We start from the raw sequence: 13,400 nt of genomic DNA, 5'->3' as shown, positions 1-13,400 counted from the left end.
AAAGTCCATTCTGAAAAACAGAACAGAAAAATGAAACGGCAGGTTCCTGGCCATAATGTAAACATAAATCGGTCGCTTTCAAGGTAGACTTCATCTAAATATATAATAGTGACTACATGCATAATTGTCACAACCTCCCTCCCCATCGACAGGAATCCCGGATAGAATTTTTACCAGATTTGCTTGCATGAGCTGCTTCATGTGTAATATCTTTGTCGGCTTAAATCACCTCAGTGTAAAGCGAAAAAGTAGTGTACGAGAGCGTCAAAAACAGAAACAGCCCTACCATAGGACGCGCCGGTGTTTCAGCTTGAGCTTTGATGCTAGATATCCATTGTGGAGCCAAAGGTTATCAGATTTGGCTACTAAAAGCTAAATTGCGGTACATTTTGTCTGCTTCTGTGTGAAAAATTTTGAGATAGCAGAAACTCAAGTGTATCGACAATTACCTAGGCCATAACATCTTTATGGCCCCTTCTAAACTCTTTCTAGCCCTTTCGTTCACTGTAAACTAGAATGTGCATCTACTGTGTGGATCCATTAATTCAGTCTCACTACTAACATTGAAGCTGTAAAGAATCGTAGCACACACAATTCATCTCCTCCCACTATTACAACGTTTCCTGCATATCAATGAAAACAGTGTTATGCTTTCCATCGCTTTCTTCACATGGACAGATAGCACATCTCGCTTTGTTTTGCAAGAAGTATAACCGCAATCTCCATCTAATAGGAGTTACTTTCCTATCCTTCATTCATACGACCTTGTCGTGAAGTCTCTCTTCCTCATTGTACAAACCAACAATTTCACTCTGTCATTTCTCAAACATGTAATGACTGGAACACAATTCGACCACCTCTATAGTGTCCATTACTATCCAAGTGACTTTAAATGTGCACTTGAAGAGCATGTTTTGACCCAATATTTGTGTTCGTAGTATCTGATGCCCCACTCTGCTCTACGACGTCCTAAAGGCCCTGAAGTTACTGAAATAAATAAATAATAGCGCGTTGCTGTGTTGCAGACATGAAGACTGCGAATTTTCTTGTTCGTTTGCACGGCAGGTACTAGGAAGCATGCTTATCCAGAAAAAGCACGTACTGAAAACGAAAAAGAAATCACACAAGACCAACAGCTTCCATTACTCTGGGTGTTTTTATTCAAATTCTCGTAAACCCGAAAGAAAAAAAAAAAAGCTTCTCGGTGCAGCATTGCAGTCAGCACTGAATGAAACAGGGATGCGTACACAACTCCACTATTCCGAGACATGAACAAAGAATGAGAGTACTAAAGAAAAACAGGGTAGAGTGTGGACAGGCATGATACACTGTCAAGAACAGAAAAGCCAAGGGCACACGAACAAACCTACATATGCTTCGACAGCGAAAAATAAGCCTTTTTTTTTAGTGGGCCCATGATTTACCACACAGTGGGCACAAGGTCAGGGCTGACAGGTCCCCCAACCCATGTATTACTTTCACTCATTACACGGGCACCAGCAAGGCTCTAGTGTGACTTTGCTTGTTACCCTAAATAAGGGAGCACAATTTACACCCTGCAAGGGGAGTGAAAAAAAGTCAAATGCCGGGTGCAAACCAGTGCACCCCACTGGACCAACACCCTCTGGAGGGTGTTAACTGCACAATCACTCCTTTTTTTTCCCTAACAAGGCGCATGTACACAGAGTCGGAAATAAGCAGTCTAACAACAAATTAAAGGGCAAACTTCACATTTTTTCTCGCTCTTGTAATGCATTTGAGAAACCATGTGGACACAGAATACCATTCAAGTACAGGCGGCAAGAAAAAATGTGGAGACGAAGTTAAAAGAACTTTCGAGAAACAGTCTCAGAAAAAGGCAAATGCGGCCTCTTGTAACCACTTCAGCAATGGTCACTGCTTTTGTAAATATACAGAGGCATATTTTTACAAGGCTGTTGAACAGGAAATAACGAATGTGACAAAGAAAGGCTGGTTACTTAGTTTCCTGTCCGCTTCCAAACAGAGTGCGCACTTCGAGACACCCAAAGCTTCCCGAAGCTTAGCACTGCTCACAGCACGCAACTTAGCAGACATGCTATTACTTGACGAGCGATACCAAATATATCTTTTCAAGCATAGCAAAACAAAACCACGCTGAGTGAAAAGTTCTTAATTCAATAAGTGTGTGTCTATGGAACCTGAAGAGGGGCTTGCTACAATTACAAATTAAATAAAAGGGGGAGTCCAGCCCAGTACGAAGTAAAACACTACATTGACGCGTTCTACCATAGTTGAAGTGCACAAAACCACAGATGGTCACCTCTTTGCCACTTTTGCAGTGTGTCCAAAGCTATCACTACAGCGATGTGCCTGCTGTTTCAAAGCCCACAATAGTATAGGCAAGCCAGAGTGATCGACGTGCCATTACTTACGATTTCATAGGTATACCAATGACGTCTGTGAAAACGGCATAAATTTGGCTCTAAAGCAGGAAACAAGGAAAACACTACTCTACTTGATAATATGAAGAGATGTTTCTGCCTAATTTGCTAAAATGAAACAACAAGGGCTGTCATACTGAAGGAACTTTAGTTAACCCTATAAATTCTGTAACTGGAGGGACAGCAGATGAGGATTCAGCCGTGGAAGTGAGTCCTTTGTCTGCAATCACTTCTGCAACTGAAGCCGTCTGCAACCAACTGGGTTTGTGCATGCCAGTTTGTTGGTGAACACAGTTATCATTTCTCGGCCCAAACAATGCACACATAATGAAAACCACAGGTCAATAAAGAAAAAGAAGTAATAATGAAGTTTGCAGGACATGTCAAACTTCCCTGCTTCTATTGGCTGTGACTGCTTGCTGTCGTCAAACAGAAGAAAATAACCAATTGCTGCATAAAGATGACATGCTGATGTCAACCGCTCAGCTGGGGTAAAAAACAATAAATCTGCACAGCGAAGTAAATCAGCAGGTTTTGTGGCTGAACAGGGCAGTCTTGCTCAAACTAGAGAGAAATCAACCATGAATTCCACAAAAAGCGTAAACTCAATGCATTAACCTCAAAGCTCAACATCTGGTATAGGTATGTGTCACAGATTCGCAAAACTTCCACCATACACAGTGGTGTTTTCATACAGAAACAAAAATAAAAGCTATGTCTTTACTTCACAGTAAGGTATATGCTCACGGGAATTTAAGCATAAGCAGCTGCAGGGAGAAAAGGCAAAACAAGAAATCAATAGTGAAAGAAAAAAAAAAAGAAGGAGGCCGCCTTTGAGGGCCTAACTCTTTTTTAGTCTTCAGGTACAAAAATAATCGCCTTTGCACTGTATAGAAACACATAATGCTCTCCTCCTCCGACCACGACCCTCGTATTTACTTTTTTTACCCCTCTTATGTCTGTCGTACATTACACACACAAGTGGTAGTTTCACTTAACTGTTTTTCACGCACAAATACACAGCACGATTCACAAACACGAACGGGGGTTGGATTCGGGACAAGAGGGGAGCTGCAAGACATATGAAGAGGCTCTTTTGTTGTTACTTTCCTGAAGGCATATATCTCTCTATAAAGTGACTATACATCCTGTATCGATAGTCAAAAAGAAAGGAGGATCAAATGAAAAGCAACTGTGTGTGCCGTCCCTCACATGTTGAATCCGTGTTCAATATACGAATGCACATGTGTATGTCTATGTATGTGTGCATGTGAGGCTGTTAAGTGGAGAAGGTTACAATGTGCTTTTCTTATGTCCACGTCTTTTTTTTTTCTTTCTGGCTGTGTGATGGTCAGTATGTCCATAGGGGCGGTGTGCATCGTAGGGAACCGCATCGCAAGTACATCAGGGTGTTCCGATACAGTCTACAAGATGCACCACTGAGACCCTCAGCAGTGCTTGCAGTCATGCAACGGCATCACGAAATTTTCAAAGGCCGGCTGACACCACACATTTGAACCTGAATCACTTCTTGACAAGGGTTACAATGTATGCGGCCAACACAGTGTGCGTGGAACCGGGAGGGCTACACAGCAGTGAACAACCAGATAACTGGCTCACCCAGATGATGCACTCCGACGGGCTGACTTGTGCCAACGATGACACCAATCGAACGCGCCAAAAGTAAACTTGGCGAACCTCTCAGATACTACTAGCACAGCTCGCCACAGCCCATGGACTTGACAATAGTACTTGTTTACTATACTGTGAAGCACTTTAACAAGCTCAGGAATCTTTCTTTCCCCTCACACCACTGTCTTAATGCATTCACAAGGCTCAGAGAATGCGAAATGTGTGCTTTTGCAAAAGCTGGTAGAATTTTTCAGTCCAAAACGACTATCCCACGCTTAGTTTCTTTTCCTTTGTGTCACCCTCAACATTATTACAACAACCTTGAAGTATGCATGCCTGTAGCTGTTTCTTGTGTTTAGTATTTTGTCATGAAAAAAAAAAAACACTAGTTCCAAGCGTGCTTGATGTATGTTCTTGTGACGATGCCAAAAGGCAAGGCTGCATTAAAAGCTCCACTGTTCCATCCTTTATACTGGGCCACGTCACCTTCTATAAGGACAGCTTGACCAGAAAGTGAGCCAACATGTTCTACAAACCTTTTGTCTCACTACTTACAAAATCGAAAAAAAGAAAAACTGGCCACAAATAAAAATGCTAGAGCAATGTTCTTGATGTTGACTATGTTAAAGTGTCATTACAATGACATCATTTTGGAAAGAAGTGATCAACAGAAATTGAAAGAATAAAAAAAAAAAACACCTTTTGGACAAACCCGAGCGCCAAAGCGATAAAGACGGCACGCTTAACCGACACTTAAAGCTAATAAATTAATTTAACACCGATGCAGGGACAACAGCAAGGCAGGACGACTTGGGAGAGAGGCCACAGTTAGACCGACAAGAGTCGATTTTTTTTTCTTCGCAGAACTGGGTTTTTAGACCACCACACCATCATGGGCCCGTCCTCACAAAAAACACTGGGGGCCCAGACAACGAACAAAGACGGTGAACGGCACACGTCACACGAAAAGTTGTCAAATACTTTTTTCCTCGGTTGTGCATGCAGGGCCATCTGCGCCGGCATGCACGCACATAAAAACAGTGACATCAATATCTCTCTCTCTCTCACATCTGTTTTTGGTTTCTTGTGTCTCAAGCATTTGGCACAAATATATATACTTCTTGCACCTCCATCAGGCAACCGGACACGGTGCGACAAAGGCGGTGATATTGTGTCCCATTGTCAAAGGGTCCCTTTATACAGGGAGCAGGAGACTCGTTTTGCTGCTCTCGACTTGTTACGCGTCGTTTGTTACACGCTACAGCTGACTGACACGACCTTGGTCATTCTTGTAGACGGTGTCAAGGTAAGAAAACGGTGCATTACCAAGTATGCCGGCGCTCTGCACCCAGAGGCGCAGATTTAGAGCGGCAAACCAATTCTGACCACTAGTCGTCTGCAAAGCCAGCAGCACGAATTGGACCAACAACTGTCTCGGGAACTGTCCAGCTATTAGCCACTAACTGACTCTTAAGTATTGTACACCCTCTAGGCTGCGATTTTGTGACAATTCTCGTGAACCTTGTATGCATTTCCTTCGTTTCAGCACTTCCCTGCTATTAATGACGCAGCATGTTTACATGCTCACATTCACGGCAGAAAAATACAGCATGCATTAATGCAGACAAAATGTACTATGGCTGACAGAAATTGCACCCTAAAAGGGTGTACAATAATGATCTGCATCATTTACAACACAAGTAAGGCCCTTTGTACGCTCTAAAGGGTGCAATATTTTAAGAATGAAGTTAACTAAGCCATATAAGGCGTGCTCGCCAAATTATGCAGCTCAATGGTACTTTTAGGAGCCCAAAGCAAAGTAATGAGTCTTTGATATCTGTGCATATTGCGTTGTAAGGACTGTTCTATCGTTATAGGACGAGTTTTCACATTGGTGGGAAGCAGCGTTTGCAAACTTTCTAATAAATGATCACAAAAGCCAGCTTCATCCGAAGGTTTAGCCACATGCTTAAGAATGGGTAATTCTATTCCTTTAATCAGAGTTTCCTGTGGCAAATGAAGTGTTGCATCTTCAAGCACCTGCTCAGCACTTTGATAATACATCATGCCTTATGCCTCTCTTTTGAGGAAGTTGTTAAATGCAACATTTTTTTACTTACGTTTTGGTAGAACAGGCAGATATGCGAATGAGAAAGAAACAGCAGGGGCTAAGACCACAAATACTAAGCTTGTCTCGGCACGCATGACAAAATTCAAACGAATGAAGAAGAGACTTGGCATTCCTCTTTCAAATGCTGATCGATATGTGCCAGTCTTGTTGGCAAAGCAGCAATAGCCGACAGAATTTTGGCGAGAGGGCACGTACTGTCAAGAGTTTGACGCCTTTTGTGGTGAGCCTGAAGTCTCACAGAAGTTGCTGGCATCTTGCAAGATGACCTTATCTTGGATTTACATGCACTCTACTTGGATTTCCTGGCAATATAACACTACACATGAGCATTACTTCACTGAAAGGAAGGTGTGAACATGATGATTACCATGCAGCAAATGTGCACCAAACATGGGGTAAAATCATTGACAGTACACTAGTGAGATTCCAGGACAGTTTAGACGCGTTGATCCCTTATCAAGCCATAGCAGACGATACGAGCTGTAGCAGACGACAAGGCAGAAATCAGTCTTTAAGAACGTACAATAGTCCAATGGATGATGCACCAACATTACAGCTGTACAGATTTTGAACATATGCAAAGTGAATCAAGAGCATTGATGACTATCTAGCCAAGTGTCATCGCTTAGCTAGCTTACAGAGCATTTGATATACAGATTAATCCGTTGATACAACAAATTCATTTGCTAATTAGAACTATTCTATAAAAGCATTCCGAGACGTGCCAAGCAGCAAATTTAAAGGCAATAGTGATTCTCTAAAAAAAGAAATGTAAAATCTACAAATCTTGAAACTTCGATCTGACCACTAGAGACTTGCATCATGAAAACACAAGTGTTCCATTGTTTTCAGTCGGCTGCGGGCACAAGAAAACGCTTTAGGCATATGTAAACAATAAATCAACTGCATTTTAACGTTTGCTAGCATATAAAGTGTGCAATGTACTTGAGCTTGCTAAATAAATCTTCCATAAAGAAAGGAGCATTTAGAGACTCTGCAATGGCACCAAAATGTGAATGACAAAACAAAAAGAAACAAGTGCTGATGTGTTCATGCAGTCCAATTCTGTCAGACAACAAGCCATAATTCTGACAAACACCGAAAAGCTGAAAGAAACATGAAAAAAACAGAAAATGGGGGGCAGAAAATTGCAACTGGCCAAAACAGGAATTGGACAAAAATAATACAAAAAAACTACTATATTACACTGTTACTAAGGGTTACCATTATGCATACCCTGACTGAGAATGTGAAAAGGGGAAGTACAGCTCACACGCAGTACACTTCAAAGAAAAAAAAAAAGAAATTGCAACCACAAACTATACGAAAACAAAAAATACTTGGAGAAAAAAATCAGGAAGAATGCAATCAATTGACAAGAGTCAATGCAAAATGAAGGGAGACAGAAATGTCAAGCACAAAAGAAACATGATTACACAACACCAACCACATAGGGGAAAAAAAAAAAGGACTTCCTTTAGTTAACCATCACGTGCCACAAACACCTCCACACGTGTATCAGATAAACCTTGTAATCCTTATCATGACAACCACACACCATAGAGATAAAAAAGACAAAAAAATTTGGAAACGCTTTTTGTCAAACAACACAGCTTGGCTGGACACGTCTCGAAGCAAAGCAGAACACACATACTAAAGGGAACATATCTGCCAGGTGCTGTCTGCCGCAAGCGTTCGTTTTATCAGCTTCTTGTGTCATCATATCTAGCTCAAGTTGCCACATGGGCACACCACACCACCCCTTGACTTTGTCAACACTCGACATTGAAAAACGAAACAAAACGTTCATGACACCTCAGAACTGCGCGCCAGGGAACAGTTCCTCTGCGTTTTCTGGCAGGTCCCAAGACAACTTCTTAGACAAAACGGAAAAAAAAAGTACACAGACGGCAACTACGACTTAGTGTGCCGCCGTTTTACACTTTGCACTGTTTTCCACATTTTACGAGAAAGGACAATGAGAAATCTCACCCTGAAGTCATTCCTGGCAACAAAAAAGCTGCGACGGAACCTGTTTACACACACGGTACGCACGTTCATCGAAAGACAACACAGACCAATGGAGCGGCCACCTGCATTCACTGACACTGCACCGACCCACAGGGCCCAGGAAGTGGTCCATGGTTTGGCATCTGGTAGAAGGAAAGCTGCAGCATGCAGCCTTCACTAAAAGAACACAGGCCATGAAGTGTGTAAATGGATTGCTCACTGAGCTTTATAGTGGGCGGCACTTGCCAGACTTTTGAGGGTAGATGCACGTGAGAGACTACATTGCTGATCCGTTCACTCCACAGATGCGTGACGTGTTCATCAGCACCAAATGGCTACCATGGCAACGAGTGGCCCGTATGGGACGCTGAGCAACGCCGCACTTGGTCTGCAGACTGAATCCCCGATTTGACCTGCTGTGTGAATGTACACTCGCCCACAAAATATTACGGGACGCACGTGCGCGTGGCGGAACGGCCCTGCTCCCCTTTTAGCGGCGCAACCCTGGTGTCGAGACCGACGCCTACACGCATGTGCGTCCCTCCGAGACTGCAGGTGTGCATGTTTCCACGCTTCCTCCTTTGCACGCCGGCGATATCCAAATGTAGCTGCGAGGTGTCCCTCTTGTGATATGCACTGTGACAACTTCGATGGACAAAACTATGTGAACCATGTTTAGAAGCGTGAGCTTGCGTGATTTCTGTTGTATAAACAAAGTTTTGCCCGTCGAAGATGCCACAGCGCTAATCGCAACAGGGGCACCTCACGGCTACATTTGGATATCACCGCCACGCAAGGAGGAAATACGGAAACATGCGCGCTTGCAGTCTCGGAGGGACGCGCAGGCGTCAATCTCGACACCAGGGGTGCACCGCTAAAAGGGGAGCAGGGCAGTTTCACCACGCACTCGTGCGTCCCGTAATATTTTGTGGGCGAGTGTACATTAGGTGGCAAGCAGCCGCAGTGTGTTCTCAAGCCTCACTTTCGTGAGATTTTCCGGGACTCAGTACTGGCCGAGTCAAAGTGGGCGGCCAACAGTGCTACTGGCGCTGTGCTAATCTCACTACAGTCACGCTGTGCTCCTAGCACTGTCGGCCACACACATGGACACATTCCATGCCAAGTCACGTAACATCTCCCGAAAGTGATTGTAGACCCAAAAGTGATTGCTTGAGGGTACTACAACAAAAGGTACATGGTTGATGCATTTATGGTGTGGCACTTTGCGATGTCAGCACGTCTGTTCTCACACTGGGAGGAGACAGCATAGTTATCCTGGCTGAAGCATGTTTTGTGTGGTTATCGTGTGGCGTGGACTAGACATGCCGATGTCATGCGTTCCCAGGAGGGAAATACATTGAAAATATGTTCCTCGCCGCCCTCACTTTACAACTGTAAAACCTGGAGAATGCGAGGACAGTCCTTGCTGACGTTGCTACAGCCAAGGCATTTACGGGAGCCCCTCTACACAAGCAAGTGGCCATTCCCTTTACATACGCAGCTGTGGGCTGACGACACGTCACATAATATGGTAGAGAATTGGTAAACAAGAAAAAAACAAGGAACAGATAACGACATAGGCCGAGCTGTCCCTTCTTGCCTCCTTGCCATTACCATTGCCTTTGTGTCCACAGGGTAGAAAGGCTCAGCTAGCAAATGCTTCATGGCCTGCCTGTCTCAGGGCTACGGATTGCCAGTTAATTGGCTCATAAACCAAATTAGATTTTGTGCGAGCCAAACCATGACGACACAGACCAGTTCATGAGTTGCTTGCCCCGGGCAGTTGGTCCAGTTTCAACGCAAGCACAGCTCTGCAGCGCGCTACTAAGCTGCAGGCACAAGCTCTTCAAGCTTGTACGACAGCGCGCACGCACACAGTGGTGTACGTCACACCAACGTACGATGCGGCAGTGCGCGGTCTTGTCATACGACTACCGGTACAATGCAGGGAGGCTGCTACATAAAATGGCAGTATGTGTTAATGAATCAATGTTTTCCTTGCACAAAACCCCAGCTCAGTGGTTGTGCGTATATGGCTTGCACACTCCTTGTTTGGTTCGTTATACGCAGGGTGGCTAAATTTCAATGAGCCAGTGAAAACAGGAACGCACTCCCAAATGCACATCACTGTCTGGACCAAATGACACAGATCAACACTACAGAGAAGGACAACATGTGGCTCGTTCCAACACACTCCGGCCAGGCCTGCCGGTTTCATTCAATGCAGTCTAAACTTTGAAGGACCAACTGCCTAGGGAAAGCTTCCCTGTAAGCCTGTGCTCGACTGAGAACAAGATCTAGCATAGGAGTGGGAAAGAAACATCAGCAAAAAAAAAAAGGTGATAAAGAGGGGCAGCAAGCGCTCTCCTAACCCCTCCCTTTCTCAGTTGTGCAGATGCTGACAAAACATTTTCGACCAGACATCGTAGAAAGAAAAAAAAAAAAGAAGACAAACAATGAACAGCAACATGCCACAGCGCAACACAATGCACTTTCTCTGTTTCAGAGGAGAGTCTTTCGTCTCAGCGTCTCTCTCTCTCTCTCTCGTCCGCCCACTCTTCGAAGGTGAGAGGAAGGGACACAGTGGGTGTGAAGCATTGTGTCGTCGCTGCACTGCCGACAAAAGGGTGAGAGAGAGAGAGAGGGAAAAAAAGAGAGAGAAGCACAAGAAACTGGCGAAAGTCTCATGGTCGTTTTCTTTCTTTCTTTCACTCTCGGCCTCTCGCTGCGTTCCTTCCCTTTCCATTTTTTTCTTTTGGCTTTTTTTTTTTTTCGCATCCTCTTTACCGCTCGCTCATTGCTGCTTCGTAAAAAAGTCTGCCAGAGGTCCGCGCACACTGGGAGGGTACGAGAAGGGTGTTGCTGTTGTAGTGCTGGCGTGCGTACGCATGTGCAGGCTTAAGCCCAGGACTGCTCACGTGACACAGGACAGGAGACAACGAACGTTCTACAAGAGAAGAGGAGGCAAAAAAAGAGAGAGAGAGAGGGGGAGATAGCAGAGATGAAGCCATTGGGAAAAGGGAGGGAGGAGGGGGGCAAAAAAGAAGCAAAGTATAACTGTTAGGGAGGCACCCACACATGGGAATGACACGTGGAAGGGGGCCCACGAAGCAGAGGCAAGCAGACTTCTGCCGGGATTCTCGAGTGACGCAAATTCTCAGAAAATCCGAAAGGTGGAGCCACAGACACGAAAGAGGAACTTGTGTCCATTTGAAAGTGGCATAAATCTGCAGTGGAAACCCGAGCACGTTACCTTGAAACAAAGCTTCACAATTGTGAATATTTATAATCATGCCCGTTTCCACTCTTGTTCTATTTGCTTTACCTTTCTTTTATTGCAAATTTCCTCTTTCTTGCCCTGTTATCTTTCTTGCAGCCATAGGACCGTACAAGTGTCCATCAGAAAGTGAGGCAGTTATGATCCTCACAGCCCTTTCCTCTCTTTCCCCTTTTTTGTCTGTATAAACACATTAAACAATAACTGGTATACTACTAAAACATGATTTTTTTGTTTTCAGCTACAATGCACTCTCTCCGAGGTGAACCTATTGGATTACCTTGTGCTTTCACGATACACTCAGGTGGTTGACAACACTACTTTTCACCCTTAGTAGCCGTTACGTAGTGTTACCAGCTGTCATGTGGGCACACACGGGGTCACCATTACTGCCAACTTTCTACTCTAGCGAGCCATGTCTCCTCATTTACCTCCGCATTCAGAAATGTGCCTTAACTCGAAGCCACACCATGACTTGGTCAATGGACCTTTCCAGACATGCGTGTGCAATGCCAGCGGCAGCCACAAGGCAGTACGGGAAGTTGGAGTTTCGGCTGCCTACTTTATGCCCATTGCAGGACAAAGGCCTCTCACCTCAATCTCTAATTACCCCTGTCTAGCGTGAGTGCCCGAAAATTTCCCACTTTCGTCACACTGCCTACTTGTCTGCCGTTCTTGACTGCACTTCCACTCCCTCGGCACTAATTCTGTTACTCTTCACAGATCACCACCTATCTGCTCAATGCCATTTAGTGGCCAGTCCAGCTCCATTTGTTCTTAATGTCACCTAGAATATCGGCTAACCCCCCTTGCTCTCTAATCCACACCGCTGTCTTCCGGTCTCTTAACATTACACATTCAATTTTTCATTCCCTCGCTCAATAAGCAGTCTTTAAGCTTTTTGACCAGAAAAGCCTACATGAAACACCTCCACTGAACCCTGGCCAAATGCCAATCAGTGCTGGGCTTGCTAGAGGTTTGCTACTGGCACTTTAAACCACGAACAAATGCACAGAAATGCCCGGCAATAGCACCAATTTAGGCGTGCTTGGCACAGACAAACAAAGCCTAACAATGTAGTCCATGAAATGGACCGGTCACCCGAGTCGTCTGCCCACCTCTGCTTCTGACCTGCACAGTGACTAGAAACAATGGGCTTTGCACAAAAAAAAAAGGAGGACTACACAATTGCACCATGGCAGTTTTAAGGACACACAAAATGGGTACCATGGTAACAGATACGAAAAAGGCACAGTACACCTTGGTGACGTAGTTCCATGCTTGGAGCCCAAGAGGCAACCACAAAGCAATGAGTTTCGTGTATATTCCATGTGGAACTGCCCAACATCACAGCATCCAGTTCGTGGCGTGCAGCAGACCGAAAATACCTTGAAAACGCATTCATTGTGGTTGCTGCTTCATGGTGCCTGCTCCGCATATGGATTCCCTACATTTAAGGACTACCTGACACCACGAACACATGGCTGCTTTTTTTTCTAACTGCACTAGTTTTTCAGAGAAGACACCGTGCTTATACAGTCGACTTCCATTAATTCAACCCTGACGGGACCAATTAAAGTTATCTAATTATCCAGCGGGTAGAATTAAAAAAGATGCAGAAAAAACACCAAAACACAACACTGATTCATTTGCCAGTATTGGCCCGGTTCTTACACACCCCCAAATAAAACACGCACGCGCCTTCTATGTGTCCAAAGTATAACACTAATGTAGAGATAACACTGAAGCTCATAAACAAAGCATAAATCTAACGCGCGCCCGATTTTTTAGCAAGAAGTATGGGCAAAGGTTCAATTTATGTTGCACGGTAGCAGCTGTCTTTTCTTTCCCATAAAGTCAGCTTCCTCGCACGGTTCCTAGAGTCAGCTTCACCTAGAGTCCAAGCATACGAATGCCACAAATGCGG

The 13,400-nt window shown here is 44.5% G+C and overlaps 1 protein-coding gene across 18 annotated transcripts in view; it reads right to left on the bottom strand.

Moving 5' to 3' along the window:
* Positions 1-1,137: 1,137 nt before the first annotated feature.
* LOC142563544 (CUGBP Elav-like family member 1-A) overlaps positions 1,138-13,400 on the bottom strand; it is a 571,451-nt gene continuing 559,188 nt past the window's right edge. For 8 of the 18 annotated variants that reach the window (XM_075674113.1, XM_075674114.1, XM_075674110.1 and 5 more), the window contains one exon: positions 8,815-11,143. The gene's annotated coding sequence lies outside the window, so the exon portion shown is untranslated. Of the gene's footprint in view, positions 6,171-8,813; positions 11,144-13,400 lie in introns of those variants that run through there. The other 10 variants (XM_075674101.1, XM_075674104.1, XM_075674099.1 and 7 more) reach the window with 3 other exon arrangements.

Source organism: Dermacentor variabilis, chromosome 11 (assembly GCF_050947875.1).
Source record: "Dermacentor variabilis isolate Ectoservices chromosome 11, ASM5094787v1, whole genome shotgun sequence".
NCBI lineage: Eukaryota > Metazoa > Arthropoda > Arachnida > Ixodida > Ixodidae > Dermacentor > Dermacentor variabilis.
Note: the sequence above shows the minus strand (reverse complement) of the source record. Positions and strands in the feature narration are given on the sequence as shown.